Raw genomic sequence first — 6,891 nt, 5'->3', positions numbered from 1 at the left:
CAAGAATACTCACATATATGAGAAATGGTCTGGAATAGTTTAACTCCTCTTAAAAGACCTATAGAATGCTCATAGTCAGCTAACATGATCGTCATGTGGAGTTACTCTTGCTTTGTGCAAGCAAGATAGAGAGGGCATTACTGAATCTCAGGATCCTGTAGAGGTATTCTTTATGTGTCAGCTATCACTTTCTTTTTTTATCCCCCCAGAATAGTGATTTTCCCAAGAAAACCTCCCTGAATATTTAAGCTGTTTCTCTTACCTATTTGATACTGACTGTTGTTCACAAATGGCCACCAAAGCTTTTCAGCAATGAGGGATTTTTATCAAAGCTAGCGAATGTCTGGACATATGGAGAGTGCAGAGTATTTGCTAATGATTGTGCAGTTGTTTTGCAACAAAGAATTTCAACAATATCACATGACAAGGGAATCCTTAATTATTTTATCCGCTCATAATTAGTTTAATGATCTGAGCTTTCTTGTTTGATTAGGCTGTGGTAAAAGTGTCTAATGTGTTCTGGCTTTTTCATTGATTTTTCAAGTATTTCATGTAATGTAAATGTTTGACAGATGATTACTCAAAGCCTTCACAATGTGTGCAAAGATGTGTGCATCCCCTGGCTACCCTTCCTTGCGCGCATACTTCAGATAACATTTCATAGCGTGGAAAAGTTCTGTTGCAAGTCTTCTGCTTTCTGTTTTTATGACGTAGGAAATAAAACTTAGTGTTACATTGAAAAAATGATAAATTGGGCTTCTTTATTACAGAGTTATTCTGTTTATGATATATTAGAAGCTTTTACTCTGTTAGCTGCATTGCATTCTTAGTCATGCATTCAACAACATGCTGTGAAATAAACTGATGTTATTATACTTTCTTCGTCAGTATCTGAAGGAAACAGAGCACATTAGCACTATATGTGACCTCTCCATCCTCACATCAGCCAATTCTAGTCATGAGGCAGCAGTGGTGCAAGTCAGTGCATCCAGCCCTGTGGCTGTGCAAGGTTGGTGTTGGCCAGTACACAAGGCAGCACACAGCTTCTGCTTGCTGATCTTAACTATTGCTGTTTTTACCTCCTTAGTTTCTTGTACTTTCTTTGGGAAAAAACCTTCAGTGCTATAGTCTAGATTCTCACCTATCCAATCAAGGATGAAACTGCCATGTGACAAATCTTTTGAGAGATAAAAGGCCTGTGTTTTTTCTGCTAGGCTGATTGTGGAGGTTAGGTTTCTTCTAGCCTACTTACAATAAGTTTCAAGCTCAGTTCTTGTGCAGAGTGTTATTACAAGCCATAATTATTCATTCTGCAGAACATAATGAGAAAACTTCCTGTTCAAGAGCAATCCTTCATATGCAATTTATAAACAAGCACGCTGTGTGATGCTTTATCTGTGATATATCTGAGCAGTGTAAAACAGCAGGTTCACATGCAAGGACGTAAATCCTTCTCCAGGTAGCCAGCCTTCAGCCTTTTCTGCAGTCCCCTTTCTGCAGGTTTGAATGCTCCATGGGTGATTTTTATGGAAGTGTAACTAAGGTCAGATATATCAGTGGCAGCAACCTCCTTCCTGCTGCAAACACTTTCAGTTCTTCTTAGAAAGCAGAAATAAGGAGACGAAAGGATTTGTTCTGCATTTTAAACTTCTGTTTTCTCTTTTATTGCATTTTCATGTGAAGATTGTCTTCTGGCCCCCTATTTATGCTGACTCTTTGCCAAGTCCTGCTGATTACACTTGTATGTCACAGACCTTCTAACTCATAAGTATACGAGGCAGACAGTAGGTAAAGCTGGTGTCACTAAACTGTACATACTAGTTAATATGATGCATCTGTGGTCTGTGAGCTTCAAAAACCTCAGCATGGTGCATGCCTAAATATGAGGAGGTTTTTAAGCTCAAGATGGAAAATCCCTGGGCTGCTTATATTCACTTCAGCAGCAATCTCAAAATATCTCAGGCTCATAAAGTCCAAACAACTTAACCAATATGTTCCACTAACTTACCTTTAGGTTGCACAAGCAGGGAATTCATCTGCTGTTACTGGAAGGGAGCTACAGAGCACACATAATATGTATCCACAGGATTAGGTTTTACAGAAAATACAGTGCAAGCAACAGCTTTTACTCAAATTTAAAGGCCTAGAGAAGCTGTGCAAGAGCATGTTTCTTTGTAGAGATGTCCATTGGCTAGAATTAATATTGTAGTTATGGAAGATAATATTTCAATTCCCTCCTTTGCTGTGAGCCACTAAAGGACAAAATGCCTACATTTGGAAAAGATGTCCCGAAAATCAGGCTGAAAACTTCTGTCCCAACTAACATCTGTAGGACATCTTTAGAGGTTAATTGGGTCGAAGAAGAAGTAGACCTTTAATCTGATGATTCTTCCTCTCCAACATTAACAATATATACATACAGCATTCACAGATGTGTATTTCTCATGAACACACATATGTAAAAGCACTGTCAGCTGAACACTAAATATTGGTGGATAGGAAATGTTTTGCATAGTCCAACTCATCAAATGCAGGAACCATGCTTCCATACTTATTAATAAATACAGTGAAATGAAAAAAGGAAAATTTCAGTCTGGTCATACAATTGAGAGAGAAGCAATACAGTTGGTAATCTAACAGTTACACATCTGAAATGGAGCCAGATTTATAAAATTTGGATTTATTTTCATAATTTAATCGTGCCTTGACTAACTTTGTTTTTAATCTGGAGGAGTTTAGAGAACTTCCTTGTGTCAGTTAGCTGCTTACAAGTAATTTTTCTACTACTAGAAGTGTTCAGTTTACTTTCCATCTTCCAAAACACACATCCATATTTCACAGGGATAGACAGTACACTTGGCATGAGGCTGCACAAGAAGGTCTTCCAGGGTGCTTACTGGTATCCAAGAGGATTTAGGGACAGAGGAACTCAGAAGAATTTAATCTGGACATCTGCTTTAATCAAAATTAAACACAAAGGAATGGCTCTTCCTCTCTTTCTACAAGATGCATGCTGAAGTGACTATTCACCTGTGAAAAGCATCCATCAAGCACAAAACTGTGTAGAACAACCTTTCTGCTTTCTGTTTTAGCAGTTTCCTTCAATTGCTGGTGTCATTTCAGAACCATACAAACAGTTTTCATCTTGTGCTGTAGCATCCATGACCTTTGTTAAAGCCCCTTTACTAGTGTCAGTGTGGTAGGTAGCAGCTATTTTAACTAACTAAATAAAATGCATCAGAAACAAAGTAGTGGAAAATGGGTTGAAACACCTTTCCCTGGTTTTATTCATCAGCATCTTTCTGGAATGACTGCAATGGCTACTGCAATGACTGGATGCCTAGGATGTCCCTTTTCTCCTGCTACCTCAAAGTCCAGGATTTTGCTTCTTCTCTGCAGTCTCTGCTTTGTGCTTCAGGAGTAGGGCTAGAAGCAATGTCTTCCTGCCACTGAAGAGCTCACAAAATACTGCACCAGAGTCAGATCTGGATCATCTGTGTGTGCCAGCTGCAGAATTAGGGCTGACTTGAAGCTGAGATGTGGGATGATGTTGGAGCAGGGTCAGGAGCAAGAGGCTGTGGCTGGAAGACAAGGAGGGAAAGGGCAGACCACAAAGCAGGGAAGTATCAGTGTGCTCAGGAGCCAGTCTTTGAATCTTTGACCAATAAAAGCTTTAGTAATAACAGATCAAGCATGGTTAAAGGAGCAGGTGGAACTCAGATATGGTTCAAAGTCAACAAGAAGATGAAACTAGGGCTGGAAGAGAGCAGAAGACAGGAAACAGTCTTCGGAAGCAGCAGCAGGACAGGTCCTAACCTCTCTCCATCAGGTATTGCAGATTTTCTGCTTTCTTGATCTTCAGCCCAGCATCTGGCCACCTTGCCCATTTGCCAACAAGACAAGATGACTGTGTCATGCTGCAGCTTATCAGATGTTCATCTACCCCAGAATCCTAATAATTAGCTCAATACATCTGTCTTCTGGACCAGATTTCTTGTAAACGGAATATCCTGAAGGAACTAGTTGGCTACCCTTACGTTATGTATGCCCATGTGGACAGCTGCAAGCTTAGCATCCAAGATGGTGCCTAATAAAGAACTGCACTGGTCAGATGTGGTCTGCAATTAGGTTGTTTGGACTACACTTGAGTGGGACTGGAAGATGCCCCCGTGGGTTCCAAAGAGTCATACAATGTAGGGGTTGGAAGGGACCTCTGGGGATCATCAACTCCAACTTCCGGATGAAGAATTTTCCTACAGAAGGTTGCAAATGAAAAGAGATTTCAGTAGGTATCTGCCATGCAAGGGCTGGAGAATGATTGGCAGGTTTTTTCACTTTGAAGAGGAGGGATGTAAATTTCTTTCTATGGGTCCAGTGTATCTCCCAGGAATCACAGGAAAGGCCACAGAAGAATTTCTCAGATTCTCAGGGGCCTGGGCATGGAGCTGATGATCAGCATGCCATCTTCATAGTAAGCAGCATAAAAATACAAGACTAATCAAACCAGGTCCACCCAAAGGGTCTTCAAGCCAAGCGCTCTGTCTCCAGCAGTGACCCACAGTGATGGGAATAAAGAAGATTATCGTAACAAAGCCAGACTTGTAGTAGTAATTCCTCAAAATGTCTCCCATGTGCTTCATGGCAGCTGAGGGAGTCAAGAAGGAGAGAGAAACGTTGAATTCCCTTGTGCAGCCTCCCACCCACATCAGATGACAATTACACCTATATTACAAAAATATCACAAAAGAAATGGGAAAGTAGCAGCTATTTCTGTTGTGACCTGTGACATTCTTGAAAGTAGGAACTAAGGGAGCAGAAAATGTACCAATACTCTCTGAAGAGAGGAATAAGTGTCCTAATTTCAGCTGAGACAGCACACTGACATTTTGATTGGTCCTGAGCGACAGGAGTATGCCTGGGACCAGGCTGTGCTGCTTGGCATGGAAGAGCTGATGGCACGTCAGAGCCAGGATAAATGGCATGAATTAGGTCAGCTGTTGTTCCATAACGTATCTCATCATGTGGAGGGAAAATGAATTTATGGAGGGTTGGCTCAGGGCAGCCACTGCTTGTGTTGACTGGCAGAGGGTGAGACCTCTAGTGTTGGCGGTGGGGCTTCGGTTGGTGGCAGTTATAATGTCAGCAGGACATTGGTTGGAAGGTGTTGAGTAAATTTAAGTTGCCCCAAAAGTAATGCCTCTTATTTATTTCCCTGGAAACTACAACAGATGCAAAGAGCACAATAACATCGTTTGATAGAGAACTGATTACCATTACCTGTGAACAGCAATTACCCATTTATGATAGAGTATTATTCAGTATTTTGCAAATTAGTATGTGCAATTTACAGCAGCTCCTTTCTATACTTAGGACAGAAAACAGTTATGGTAGCTGTGGTGTGTGCTGCCAAACTGGCTTTTGGAGCAGCACCTGTTGTGCATTGTCTCCAGCAGTGAACATATCTACATATGCATCTTATAATAAATAAGCAGGGAAATAACACATAAAATGCATTCCAGTCAAAACTGCATGGGGACTGCAGAGTTCATGACCATTAATTCTTTCTCCTCAAATATTTCTTGTGTTAAAACTGAATGAAGTGATGAGCCAAGGAGGGCTTGTGAAAAGCTTATCAAGAATAAATATTTAGAAAAGTTTTCTTTTATAGCATCATTTCTGACAAGTTTATCTTAAAAACTCTTACTTTATGTTATTTTCCAGCCTAGAACTTGCACAAAAATGGATATTCAAAGTGGCTTCATCTGAAGCATGTTCAGGCTTTCTATATGTGTTTCTAATGTTTCCCTAGACGCTACTTTGAACTATTTAGGAAGTCTCAAGGGTCGTGTTTGTTTAAGACTGGTGAACAGAATGGTGCTACAGCCTGGGAACCATATAAGCAAAAGAGAAATACCGTCCTCATGAAATATGGCATGAATGCCTTGAATTGCTTTGTATTATAGTCGATGCTAAAAATAGTGGTGCTGTGTTATTGTTCTGGGACACAGTGGAGCAGAAGCAAGAGTTCCAGAGCAGCACCCAGACCCAGACAGGATGGGAGCTTCCATTGTTCCCACCTGGAAATGCCTTGTTTCTCCCACATTCCGTAATTTCACTTCTAAAAAAAATATTTATTTCCCCTTGCATGGAAAATATGAAGTGCCTCAATTTACTTTCTTCGTGAACATTAAAATCTTGTCACTACGATCATGTACTTACTCATTGTCTTAGTCCTTGCAAACTTTACTGGGCTTAAACACCTCTCATGTCAGTGAAGTCTGCAAAAACTGGTCCTCACATGCATAGGCCATTCACAAGCATGGAAAAGGGAGTCTGCATTTTATTTGTGCTTTCCAGGAGTAGCTTATAAGCTATTCATAGTATCAGCCTCATTAGATAAAGAGAAATAATGAAAGAGTGTTTTCTATCAGGTTGACATGACTATTTATATGTAATGTTTATCTTTCAAATAAATGAAAGTTGTGGATCTTTCAGCCCAAAGCAATATTCTTGAACCTATTTTTTTTCTCCAGCCTGTCTCTGCTTGTGTGCTTTCAGACTCCTTGGGAACATGCAACCAGGATTTTCTTATTTGAGGAAACAGGAAAATGATCAGGAGATTGGCAACCCTCCCTATATTTTTGTACAACGGAATGAACAGCGCAAAAAAACATCAACTGCAGCTTTGCCCATTGCCTGGAGGCAAATAGTAAATGCCTTGCTTTATACTTTGGACATCTCCATTGCATTTTCAGTTCCATATTTCTACAGATTTACTCAGAGATCCAGAGAAGAACAGGGTTAGGGCTACTCCTTTCTAACCACCACCTACTTTGGTAGCCCTGTAAACAGCTATTCAGCCATGTTCCTTCCATTCTGCAATCTTTCCTA

Source organism: Phasianus colchicus, chromosome Z, assembly GCF_987193195.1.
Source record: "Phasianus colchicus chromosome Z, bPhaCol1.hap1.1, whole genome shotgun sequence".
Lineage (NCBI taxonomy): Eukaryota > Metazoa > Chordata > Aves > Galliformes > Phasianidae > Phasianus > Phasianus colchicus.
The sequence above is the reverse complement of the archived record's forward strand: the minus strand, read 5'-3'. Positions refer to the sequence as shown.